At 44.1% G+C, this 13936-nt stretch overlaps 1 pseudogene; it reads right to left on the bottom strand.

Moving 5' to 3' along the window:
- Window positions 1–3001: 3001 nt before the first annotated feature.
- On the bottom strand, window positions 3002–9530 carry LOC147021184 (uncharacterized; annotated as a pseudogene).
- Window positions 9531–13936: the final 4406 nt, after the last annotated feature.

Here is a 13936-nt window from a genome sequence, read left to right as displayed (position 1 = left end):
GTCATCCATACCTGCTCGTCATTCCCTGGTTATCTTATCCAGCAACTAAAAGGTGAGCACCCAGGGGTATTTTCCCGATGTTTAAAAAATATCATCGTGTGCAACGCCTAACTCACCCTTTACCATTGTGATGTGGTTAGCGTGACATTTTGCAATATCTAATACGTATACGTAACATATGGAGTCCCACAATTCATATTACTAGTACGGTCATGGAGGTGCGTTCCCGTAGGTGCGTTCCCGAAGGTGAGTGCCAGTGTTTGCAGCCTCTCTCTCTCAAACCTCGAAAAGGCACATCCGCGGGTCGCCAGCAATATTCCTGGCAAGTATCAATCGTGCAAAACAAATAATAAAAAAAAAATAAATAAATAAACATTAATTGTGACGTCATTTGTGATGTCATAGCACAGTGTCTTGTCATTGGTCGACAGTTAAATGGCCGTAACTTGGGAAAAGCTCGTCCGATCGAGATCAATCCCCGAAAAGGCACATCCGCGGGTCCCCGGCAATATTCCTGGCAAGTTTCAATCAGATCGGATTGGTGGTTGTTGAGAAACGGCGGTCGCAGACAAAGACAGACAGACAGACACACACACACACACACACACACACACACACACACACACACACACACACACACACACACACACACACACACACACAGATTGCTGGAATTATAGATAGATTACAAGCAAGCACCATCCATCAAAATAAGACCAATGCTGACCTTTCCGTGATATTTAACCCCCCGGGGATCTTTGACAGGTCGAGGGTTAAACATGACCTTCACCGCCGCGCCTCAACGCAGAGTGCCATTTCCTGTGTGTTTTGTATTTTATGGCGATGGCCCCGCTTCACACAGGGGCAACAAAGGTTTCATTGGCTTGAACTGGAGATGCGGATACGGGAGGACAGAATGTAGTCATTGTTGCTGTGTTTGCTTCTTGATGTCACAGAGTTCCTGCCGCTCTGGTATTTTGTTAATCTTTGTTTTTTGTCTTCTTTGTGTACTTCGATCTTCCAGTCTTTCTGCCTTTCAAGAAAATTGCACAACATTATCAGTGGGTGAGGCAACACCAGAGGCACTGCAGGGCCAACACAGACTGTTGATGGGAGATGTGAATGTTATTTTTTTTTATATGTTTCAACGTGGACGTGACGAGTGGATCATGAAAGCAGATCAAACAAAAATGTTAACATTAATAACAGATTCAAGATGTTACCGTATATGCAGAAATGAAATTAAGCCATGGACACTGGCATCTCCAGGTGTTTATAAGCGATTTGAGGGCGTGAATAATGAAGATGAGGCATTCGATGATAAGATTAAGGAAAGTGAAAAAATATTTCTCACCACCTTTTTGATAAGAAATTGTTGTGGCCTCTTCCAAGTCAAGGCTCTGTTGAGCAGGCCAAAAAAAAAATGCAGAAAAAAAAAATATACCCTCAAAAACACGAACAGCGAGGGACAGCAAAGTGACGAAGGAGGAGCCTTGATAAAGGATAATTAAATAATGCCGTTAATTATCTTCAAAAGGGGGAGGAGGTTTTGAATGAAGCCAAGCAACCAGTTTTCATTCACGCACTCCCTTGGAGTTCTCTCAACATCCTTGCAAAGTTTCAGGCTGCGAGGTTTCATGGTCTTGGAGTTATGGAGGGGACACGCACGCACACACAGGCACATGCACACGCACATGCACACACACACACACACACAGGCACATGCACACGCACATGCACACACACACACACACACAGGCACATGCACACGCACATGCACACGCACACACACACACACACACAAGGAAATGACAAATTGAAAAACATGGACGTAAAAAGGGTGCAAGTGATTAAATAAGGTCGATGGATGGTTTAAGTACCTGTAGTTCTGAAGACTCTTGTTTCTTTAAAAAAAAATACATCTTGGATCGACCATCTGTAAGAGTCTCAAGTTTCATCTTACCTTGCTGGAGCTCTTAGACGATGGAGTGATGATGGATCCACTGCCAAACATGACACCTTCTTCTCCTGCGGCCATTACTACAACTCCTTCCTTTGCACAAATATCAACAAAAGGAAGTCAAAACAACTCGACAGCGACGTCGTGATAACCTCCATCATTATCATTCCTTCCAACGCAATCCTCGAAACACTGTATCCTCTCAATTGTTTTCTGCATCTCAATTCAATTTTCTTTTGTTTTGCCTTCAATTTTTCATCTTTATTTTCTTCATCACAAACTCCCACTGGATTTGTACTGAAGTTTTTCAAACAACTAATTTCAATGATCATCCAGGTGTGTATAATAACTTTTGTACAGACACATTAACACTCATGCGAGACTTCTACCAACGGGAAGATTTGCTTGGTGCTTGTAAGTTTTGGAATTCAGCAAAATACGTGTTTGTCCTCAACACTTCTGAGGCACAGACAAAATGGGACATGATGCAGGTGAAGAACAGGTAATTTAGACAAAGTTTTAAATTGTAATTTGTAATGTAAAGCAAGAATCTTGTCAACTTACGTTCCAACCGGAAGGATGGTTTCAGGTGAGGGGTGGAGGAGGGAACGAGCACCTCTTCTGAGGGACCTTTGGAAAAACAATAGAAATATGAAAGATTCGATAAATTGATATCTCAATCAGATTGATAACTTGTCAGAAAATAAAACAAAAGGAAAGGCTCGGATGGAACAGGTAACAGAGAACAAGGTGAATCAGGTGATCTCATCCAATTGAAGGGAGTTAAAGATGTTGTTGTTTATTCTGGATGGGGATGATCATGACAAGAAGTTACCTTCCCACAAAAAATTATAATTACAATTATCTCCACAATTAAGGACCCTCTTCTTCATGGAAGGAAGGATTAAGAGCAATGTTTGTAAAAGACGAAGTCTCAAAACTTATTTTTCTTGATGTTTTGATCTTGTGGTTGGCTGTGTTTCCACCCATTGTGTGTTCAACCCACCTGCCCCAAAGTATTGAAGAGTGCTCACCTGTTGAAGATCCTGCATACAATATGGCTTCTGCTGTTGCTGCGATCATCAGGATGAGGCTTCTGTTCCCAAGCCAGCCAATGAACAATGTAAGATGGTGATAGATTGATTTTCACCAACACGATCCCACCATGGTTTTCCTCAGCTTTCGTTCCTTCACTCTGAAAGTTCAGGTTCCTGTCCTCATGAAATGCAAGATGTCTATCAGGAGTGAACTCCCTGTCCATGACTGTATGATCAAAAGATGTTTCAGTGATTGCTCCATTATGATCTCAGGTACATTCACGTGTTTGTAAGAGACCCTGTGTCAAAGTGAATTTGTTTCAACGGAATATTCTCCTTAAATATTTTACGTTTTTTTTTTCCCCCTTAAATGTTTTTTTTTGTGTTTTTCTTCCCCCTGAAATGGTTTTTTTCCCCCTTAAATGTGTGTCATGTGAGGAGTCTGTTATAGGAGATGGGAGATGAGGAGGGAAAGTCGTTATCTTTGGAGATGAGGCTTGCCCTTGGGATTCTTCAGGAGGACTACTTTGTCTCCTTTGATGGTATATCTCCCGTTTGGGTCACTTTCTCTCTTTTTACCAAGATCACTCAGCAGCATCTCTTGTTTTTCTCTTTGGAGCTGAGTGTAATCCGGAGTGATAAAAATGTTTTTTGTCCAGAGAGAGGGATCAGTTAAATTGCGAACCTTCTTGTTGTTGGTAAGAACAAGATTCCGATCCGACTCACAACTGAACACAACTTTCATTGGTCTGAATCTGTTCTCAATGTACCGTCCAACGCGGAAAGTGTGTACGGGCTCTATGTTCAGGTTCATGGCTTTAATTAATTTTGTCACAACCTCCTTGTCATGCTCCCCTTGTCCCTCCTTCACTCCATGGAACATGAGGTTATTTTTACGCCTTTCTATCTCCGCTGGTTCATCATTGACAAGCTTGGACTGAGACGAATGGTGAGGCTTACGTTCGGCCGGCAGATGATCAACATCAGGCTGTTCCACTTGTTGTTTCCTGCCTTCACAGAGAGGGTTCGGTTGGCGTTGAAGAACAACACTGTACTGTTGTCGCTGCTCCCGCCCTTCATCACTTTGAGGCTTTGGTTCAGGTGGGAGCAAATCAACATCCTGCTGTTTCAGTTGTTGCTTCTGGAGCCCATCATCAGTTATTAGAATCACTTCTTCCTCAACTCCTTCATCAGTAAGATTTCCTGCTTTTTGCAATTTGGTTTCTCTCTCCAAGACCTCTTGCTCCCTCAACTCCACATGACGTTTCTTCTCTCTTATCTGTTGTTCTCTTTCCATGAGAATCAACTCTCTTGTTTTCCAGGCAACTTCACATTGCTCTCTGTGTTCTTGTTCCTTTTTCTCTCTCAGAAGAGACTCTCCCTCCGATTTATTCAGATTACATTGTCGATTATTAAGCTCCTCTCCCTTTTGGTGGATATGGAGCTGCTGTTTCTTTAGCTCTTCATCTTTCCCATTAATGGAGGCATGAAACACCCCCTGTCGCTCCAGCTCCTGTTCCTGATATTTCTGCAATTCTTTCTCCCGTTGATGAATATGTTGCTTCCAGTTTTTAACCTCCAACATTCTCTTTTCTATATCAACCATTTTCTTCTTACGTTCTGTGTTTTTACGCTTTTCCCAGATCCAAACTTCAAATTTCTCATCCTCAAAATCCTTTTCCCAGTTTGCTCATCTGGATTGTTCCTTCTCCCATATCTTTAACTCTTCTTGCTTCTTCCTCTCCTGTTCATTTATTTTCTTCTGTTCTGCTTCCGTTTTCTCTCTCTGTTGTTCCTCCTCTCGTTTCCTCCGTTCATCTTCCTCCTTTAACCACAATTCTTTGTTCAATTTCCTTTGCGCTTCCATTTCCATGAACTCACGTTCTCTGTCCTGAACAAACTTCTCTCTTTGGATGAGATCTCCTTTTTTTTGGAGCAACATCTTTTCTTTTTCCTGAAGTTGTTGTTTCTGTGCTTGTAAAACTTTATTTTGCTCCTCTTGATAATGTTCTTCCTCTTGTTCTTCATTTACGAAGTTCTGTTTCACTGTGAACACCATTTTTTCCTTCATGTCATGATCCTCAGTTCCCTCCACTTTCTGCGTTTGAAGTTTGTTTTCCTGAACATTATTTACCAATGGTGGCTCATCTTTCAGTTGTTGTCTCTGTTTGTTTTTACATCCACATTTCACACTGCAAGAGAAACACACATTCTCAGTTCAAGGTAAAATGAAGTTTTCCATCACCTGTAAAGTGTTGATTACATGGTTTTGTAAAACAAAAACAAACATGTTCCACTAGTGTTACAATGCTACAGGATACGGAATATCGAGCTTGCAGATGTAACTTAAACAAGGTCCAAATGATCGGTGAGGAACGATGAATCACACTTGATTATTAAAATAATTTCATGTAATGGTGGAGGATGTTGTGAAATTTGGTGTTTGATTTTGATGAAGAAGGAAATGATGTGACTTTTTGTAAATTATGTCTCACTTCACTGGAATTCCATTGGTAACATTTTTTCATGACGTCATTTGGCGGCCATCTTGGATTTAAAACTATCCGTCATCTCAGAAGAACAACCAACTATTCCTTGGAAATCAACACTTAATAGGGGAGTTTCACTTTATATTCACAAGTGTTCAATAATAAACCTTTTAAAATCTTCCTGAAGACATCATTGTTACTTTGTGTGAACAAAACAAGCTCAAATGAGCAAAGATCCTTGTCATCTAAATGATGACGTCATAAAAACGAATATGACGTCATTGTGATGTATCAGGTTTGCGATAAATTATCTGTGCTAATGCCTGGCTTGATTCCCGCAAACAAAATTCAAGCAGCTTGCCTAGTTTCGAAGATATTGGAATCGGCAATTTCCATTAGCGGTGATATTATGACCTCAACTTTTGTTCTAGGAAGAATTTCCAAAATCGGAGATGGTGACTGCCTGTGCGTGGGCTCTCTGCATGTATGTGGCAAGTTTCACAAAGATCTGATGAAAACTCTGGGTTGTGAAAGAAAAAATAACAAAAAATAGGAATGACGTCATAAAATTGATATGACGTCATAGTGATGTATCGTAAGTGCTGTAATTGATCTCGGCTGATGCCCTGTTCGATTCCAGCAAACAGAATTCAAAAACCTTGCTTAGTTTGAGATAATTTTTTTGGCAATTTCCATTAGCGGAGATATTTTGTCTCGGATTTTTTTTTTTTTTTTTTTAATCGGAGATTAAAAATTTTTTTTTTTTTTCATCAAATTTTCAAAATTTTCAAAATTTTCAAATTTTTCAAATAATCAAATTTTCTAAATTTTTTTCATAATTTTTTTCTCGGAGGAATTTTCAAAATTGGAGATGGTTACTGTCTGCGCAGGTATTGTTACATGTATACGTCAAGTTTCAGGAAGTTTCGATGAAAACTGTCGGCTGTGAAACAAAAAAGTCCACAAGAACAACAACGTGAGTAAGACCAAGAGATCCTCCCCGAATTGCAGGCCATCGCACACGGATAATTCCATGACGCGGTGGGTCACTCATGGACCGTGAACGCCAATAACTCAACCACGTGACCTCAAGTCCTCTGTCTAGTTTACCCAGTTACCAAGAAAAATAAACACGTGATCCAATTACCGGAGGACCTTGTTACAGTGATTCGGTTTTGGTGAAGATCCGAATCCAGAACTGGATATAAGAATTATTTACTTTTTAAATCGATTCCTCACCTTTAGTTATTGGCGCTAAAATGATATATAGCACGAAATCTCAAAAATGTGGCTGGATAACCCTCTCCCGTTAAAATGAGCTTTGTTCCACACGATTTCACGAAGACAGCCATGTTGAAGTCGAAGGTGATTATAAATCTTTACCGCCAGTAAATCTACATTTGTATTTTTAACCTCTATCAGTACAAATGTTGGTATTTACACCAAATGTAACTTTGATTTTATACAGCATCGGTGGGCTTCTTCATGGCAGCCATTTTGAAATCCAAGATGGCCACAAAAACGGTGGATGAAAAAAATGTTACCCATGGATTTTGGACACCTCGTTATCTCCTCGAGTCAATAAAACAACAAATTCTATCTTCAACAACAAAAAAATGCTCGTCCTTATAATCCCACATGACATGGAGCACGATAAACTCGTTTCAAATCTCTGAGCCATCTTGTCCCCTTGGATGAAGATATAAATATTGATGAAAAGTCATTTGTGTTCTTTACCAGTGAATGCAGCGCTTTCTCCTGAACCTCGTCTTGTTGAACCAACGAGATGGATTAAACACAATCACACCGACAAATACAAGGGAGGAAATCACGACGAACACGACATCACGACCCAGGGACATCCCTCCATCCTCAACAGCATCGTTCTGGAAAACCTGTAGAAATAGACAAGGCCAGGGGTAGAAACATGTTTATTTCATTTATAATTAAACTAAACAATGTTTTTACAATTACTGAACAAAATCAAAAAGTTTGTGACAAAATAACATGTTCTTGACAATTTTAGAGAACAAACACAATGGTTCATGGAATGGTCGAGAGTTTATCGTTTGTACCACGCTTGGACAGGTTTGTAAGAGGGTTTGGGAAGTGATTTGTGATTTGTTCAGAATGCTGGCGACAGCTCGCCTTCCCTTTACAAAAAACACCGTGGGATCTTTAACATCCAATATAAATGAGTGTTGGTAGATGAATCGTTCATGTTTAATGTTCCTCCAGTGGTTGTAACACACATTACACGTGAAACACCAGGGTGGCAGTTTATGGAGGGATCGAGATTTGAACCCAGGATCAGAGGTGAAGGTGTCGACTGTGAAACTCCACCAGCCCAGAGATGGATCTTCTGGGGATCAATTTCCACTGCACACGGAGTGCAATGTGTGGTACCAGATACACTCAAGGTATACCGTGAAGATTCCTCCATCGACACGAACATGAAGGAGATTTTACCTTGAATGGACAAATTCCAAGTTTACTTGGTGGGGAAAGTTCACCTGCAGTTTCCAACCAAAGATAAACTCTCTTCATGTTCCTCATCACATCCTCACGGTAAAGATGGATCACAACAATTTAAAGGACAAACAAGGAAGATTAAATATGGGATTTCAACTGTGTACCAACACTCACTGACCGACTCCTTGTTCAAGGAAACTCCTGGAATCTCTGATTTCCACAAAAAAGTGTCGTCAGATCAGACAGCCGACTTACGAGGAATGAAAAATGGCGAAGCAGTGGGACCTGATGGGATACCATTGTAAGGATGGACCTGCCTTGGTGAATATGGGGTTCAGGTGTTCAATAAACCATTGAACTGGGTTATGATGAGAGAGGACATTCCAAGGACATGGAGGGGAAACATTCTGGGATCATTATTTAATATCCCACTCTCCAGATGTGGATGTTTTAGATGAACGTTGAAGTTGGGAACATGGAATGTTTGTAAATGGTTTCTGGTCATTCAAGGATTCCTGAATGAGAAACTGTATGATGACCCTCTGTCATCATTTAATATTTATTTTCTACAAACATTTTAAAAACACTGGGTTTGAGTACTAAACGTCTCCTTTTAAGGGGGTGTGTTGGGTGCGTTGGATGTGTACATGAAACATGGTGGTAAGTTGTGTACATGAAACATGGTGGTACGGTGTGTACATGAAACATGGTGGTGCGGTGTGTGCATGAAACATGGTGGTACGGTGTGTACATGAAACATGGTGGTGCGGTGTATACATGAAACATGGTGGTACGGTGTGTACATGAAACATGGTGGTAAGTTGTGTACATGAAACATGGTGGTACGGTGTGTACATGAAACATGGTGGTGCGGTGTGTACATGAAACATGGTGGTGCGGTGTGTACATGAAACATGGTGGTGCGGTGTATACATGAAACATGGTGGTACGGTGTGTACATGAAACATGGTGGTACGGTGTGTACATGAAACATGGTGGTAAGATGTGTACATGAAACATGGTGGTGCGGTGTGTACATGAAACATGGTGGTACGGTGTGTGCATGAAACATGGTGGTGCGGTGTGTACATGAAACATGGTGGTGCGGTGTGTACATGAAACATGGTGGTACGGTGTGCTGTGTGTGTGATCCAATCCCACAGCGGACTCGATGGTTCGGCGTCATCAAGCTCCATCTCAGAGGTCCAACTTGTTGAAGCTCCACACCTCCTCCCCCACTCACCCCCACTCCACCTCCTCCCCCACTCACCCCCACTCCACCTCCTCCCCCACTCACCCCCTCTCCCCCACATCCCCACCCTCTCCCCCACACCCTCACCGCCTTCCCCCCCACACCCCCCCCCCAACCCCTCCCCCACACCCCCACCATCGAAAACCCGAAGTCCGGGCCCGTTATCCCAAACTACTATAAAAACAACTCCCCCCGTGCTGTGTACCTTCCCCGAGTTCAGTACATTATTTCTCACAATCCCTACTTACCTGCTGTGGTGGTCGAGACGCTCCACTTCCAAGGACAGTGATCACGAACACCGCGATGAGAAACCACGACATGTCTGGTGTTCGCCAATCCACGGACTGACGATTTAACGACAAACCTGTGTTAAGATCTGCCTGTTGTTGGAATTCTTATTCTAACCACGAGCAACCACTGTGACGTCACAGTGTGGTCACGCCCGTTTCCCTCGTTTATGTTCATATTTTCACCTCGATATAAATATTTATATATTTTTGGTTCTGATTAACCTCTTCCTGTGAAAACCACGTGACCAAAGATTAATTAACATCTTGTGTTTTGTGTTTCAATCATTTTTACACCAATGAGAAGAGGATTTAAAAACGTTCAGTTTGATAAGTTGTGATATTGGTAATAATGACATTGTACAACGGACGTGTGTTTACTCCATTGATGTTTTTAATGTTAAACCTTGTTATAAAGGAGTTCACTCAGTGAGTCATGCTGCACGTCCTGATTCATCTACCCCTCTTTGGTATTCCTGTGAATATTCATTTTGTGTGTGTGAAGGTGCGCACGTAATAAATAGATAGTTGAATGGATTCCCACCCCACCATCCCGTTTGCTCAACACATCCTCCACCGAAAGCGGACGAAGGTGAAGTTTTCACCTGCGTCCATCTGTTGTTGGTTCCTTCAGAAATGGAGGATTCGTGAGTTTCGTGGAGTTCGGTGGTGGAGCAGTCAGGGCCGCCGAGAGCCAGAATGGGCCGGGAGGGGGGGGGGGGTACCAAGTGAAAACCTCCTTCGTCCGGCCCCTAAACCACAAAGGTTAACGGGATTTCCCAGCGGAGCACCAGGGCCAAAACACCAATTTGATGAGGTTGAAATAAACTATAATATCACTCATTACACAACATGCCCGAGTGGGCCAAAACCATGCTCACCTGGAATGTCCCACGCACGCTCACCTGCAATGGCTCCCGCACGCTCACCTGGAATGGCCCACGCACGCTCACATGGAATGGCCCCCGTACGCTCACATGGAATGGCCCCCGCACGCTCACCTGGAATGGCCCCCACACGCTCACATGGAATGGCCGTGCACGCTCACCTGGAATGGCCCCCGCATGCTCACCTGGAATGGCCTCCGCACGCTCACATGGAATGGCCCCCGCACACTCACCTGGAATGGCCCCCGCACACTCACCTGGAATGGCCCTGCACGCTCACCAGGAATGGCCCCTGCCCGCTCACCTGGAATGGCCCTGCATGCTCACCTGGAATGGCCCTGCACGCTCACCTGGAATGGCCCCCGCACGCTCAGCTGGAATGGCCCTGCATGCCCACCTGGAATAGCCCCCGCACGCTCACCTGGAATGGCCCCTGCATGCTCACCTGGAATGGCCCTGCATGCTCACCTGGAATGGCCCCCGCACGCTCACCTGCAATGGCCCTGCACGCTCACCTGGAATGGCCCCCGCACGCTCACCTGCAATGGCCCTGCACGCTCACCTGGAATGGGCCCCGCACGCTCACCTGGAATGGCCCCTGCACACTCACCTGGAATGGCCCTGCAAGCTCACCTGGAATGGCCCGTGCACGCTCACCTGGAATGGCCCGTGCACACTCACCTGGAATGGCCCTGCACGCTCACCTGGAATGGCCCCCGCACGCTCACATGGAATGGCCCTGCACGCTCACCTGTAATGGCCCCCGCACGCTCACATGGAATGGCCCTGCACGCTCACCTGTAATGGCCCCCGCATGCTCACATGGAATGGCCCTGCACGCTCACCTGGAATGGCCCCCGCACGCTCACTTGGAATGGCCCTGCACACTCACATGGAATGGCCCCCGCACGCTCACATGGAATGGCCCCGCACGCTCACCCGGAATGGCCCCCACACGCTCACACGGAATGGCCCCCGCACGCTCACCTGGAATGGCCCCCGCATGCTCACATGGAATGGCCCCCGCACACTCACCTTGATTGGCCCCCGCACGCTCACCCCGCTCTCACACAGATACGGAGGACAGAACAACATAATGGCGTCACAACTTTTTTTATTCTTCATCTTTTTTCTTCGTTTTCACCCTCAACCATCTCTTATCCTTTTCAGTGTTCTGTACAACAAAAGTAGGTTACAGTAACTGGCAACAAATCCTGGGGAAGAGAACGTAAGTTTAAACAAAAATACTTAAATGGTCATTTAACATGTGGGAGGTCACAGAACTCATGCACTCGTCAGGTATGCTGAGACCATCATCAGGTCGACTGCCCTCCGGTCTTGGGGATTATTCTGCCCCATCACAGTGTTTATACGAGCATTGTGACCACAATATGGTTTTAAGTAACCAAAATATAATAATCCTTGAAGTGTTTGGGCTGGTGGCACAGACGGTTGGAGCGTTTTGGTTTTTCGCCAGTTGGGGACACCATTGGATGATCGTCACAGGTGTCAAGGATGGTCTCAATAGATTGGGAGCAATCAGGTCCATGGGTGTTAAGGTTCGGCGATGTACCAGAACCAGGATCTAGTACTTGGTGATAGGGATTGGCAAGGATCCAGCACAGTTGGCGGGTGAAGACAACTCATAAGGGATGAATGGGGGATCTGGTGGTTTTGTTAGGTTTAGTTTTGAAGAGGTTGTCACTCACGCTTGGGTCTCACTCTTCACCATTATCTCTCTTGAGCAAGTCACATGCCAACTGTGCATCCTCCACCATGCAATGTCCTTCCTTTGCACACCCTAACTCCCATCTACCTGCAAGGCTTTCATCCATAGCTTGATGGAGTACTGTTCTCCCTTCTGGCCTGGCTCCCCTGTCTCACATCTTGCTCAGCTTGATGCCATGGAAACAAAGGCTTTCAAGATCATTGCAATGAAGGTGAGTCTATGGGCATATCACTTCGCTGTCACAGACGGTTCAGTCGTCTGTCTTCGTCAGTCTCATTTCTGGTCTTGCTCCCTCTGTCCTCTCTTTGTTCTGTCTCCCCCAAGTATCTGCAGGACGCATGCGGTTTACCAGCAAACCCCTCCGAGTGAAACTGCCTAAATCCAGAACCACTGCTCATCTCCACTCATTTATTCCTCTCTTTTCCCACCTGTGGATCTGCCTTCCACATTATTTTCCATCTCCTTCTTCCCTCTGGGTCTTCAAGACAGCTGTTCACCAGTATCTTAGTTCATTCTGCATCCAAAGCCGTGATACGTTCTACACCTGTTAAACCACCCCCACCCTCCCAAATTTTTTTCTCATGAATCCACCTTGTCCACCCTCATGTTCCCCCCCAACCTTCATCGTTGTCGGCATCTATTGTTTCGCTGTCTCTGTCGACCTTCTCCTTTGCTCTGCTATTGGCGTTTCCCCTTTCTCCTGCTGTTCGCTTTGTGATGTTGTGTCCTGATCTGTTCTGTGATTGATCTCTTAAATGAGCCTCGACCATGTATAAAAACCAGAGTTGGTGTCAAAGCCACCCAATGCTTGCCCGTTGAAACATTTATTGTTTTTTAAAGACTCGTTTTATAATTAATATTTTTATAAAGCATTGCAGTGGAGTCTGATCCAAATAATTTTAAAGAAATATGCAGTGTGTATTTGTATATTGTAATCAGTAACAAGAGCGCAAGTGAGCACAATCTACACCCGAACAAGAAGGGAAATACAGAATTGTGCTTCCACATGGAAAACAGCATCCTGGTTGCCATGGCAACCACTTTAGATGACCACCGTATGTCGTGACACACCGTCTCCACAGTCTGCACCGATGTACCAGATATGAAACGTGAAAGTTGAAAACCTTGGGCGTTGGAGTGCGGACAGGAACGGACAGACAGACGGTCGGACAGACAGATGGTTGGACAGACAGACAGACGGATGACACATAATACGCCCCATATATATATATATATATATATATATATATATATATATAGATATATATATATATATATATATATATATATATATATATATAATAGTGTGGTAGAAAAAAAACTTAAGAACGGAAAAAATAACTTGCACCAAAAATTTTAACATTTTCACGCTCACGCTCAGGCTGACGCTGACTCTGACGCCGGGTGTATCGCTCGAGCTCTCTATTCTTCGGACAGGCGAGCTCATAAATCAAATTGGAGTCATCTCTCAAGAGAGTTTATGGGGGGGGGGGGGTTGAGGGGCTTGCTCTGCAACATATGCATTTCCTTTCTTCACCAAAACTTTCATTTCCTTTCGCAGCTCATGTCGATGAAACTTGAACACGACCTTTATCATCCGTCATTTTAAAGTTTGTTCACGTAATTAAAAAATAAAAACAAAATCAACATTGGTGTTTACTTTCTTCTCCGGAGCCTGGTGTTGGCGCAATGGTTAGGGCAGCGGCTTGGGATCCAAAAGGTCCTGAGTTCAAGCCCCGTTGGGCCACTGAATTAATACACCAGGGGGTTGACTCAGCCTGTCATCCTTCCGAGGTCGGCGAAATAAGTACCAGTGTACTGGG

Source organism: Eptatretus burgeri, chromosome 8 (genome assembly GCF_056783735.1).
Source record: "Eptatretus burgeri isolate ZD-2024b chromosome 8, Ebu_testis_v1, whole genome shotgun sequence".
Lineage (NCBI taxonomy): Eukaryota > Metazoa > Chordata > Myxini > Myxiniformes > Myxinidae > Eptatretus > Eptatretus burgeri.
This window is presented reverse-complemented; position numbering and strand designations above follow the sequence as displayed.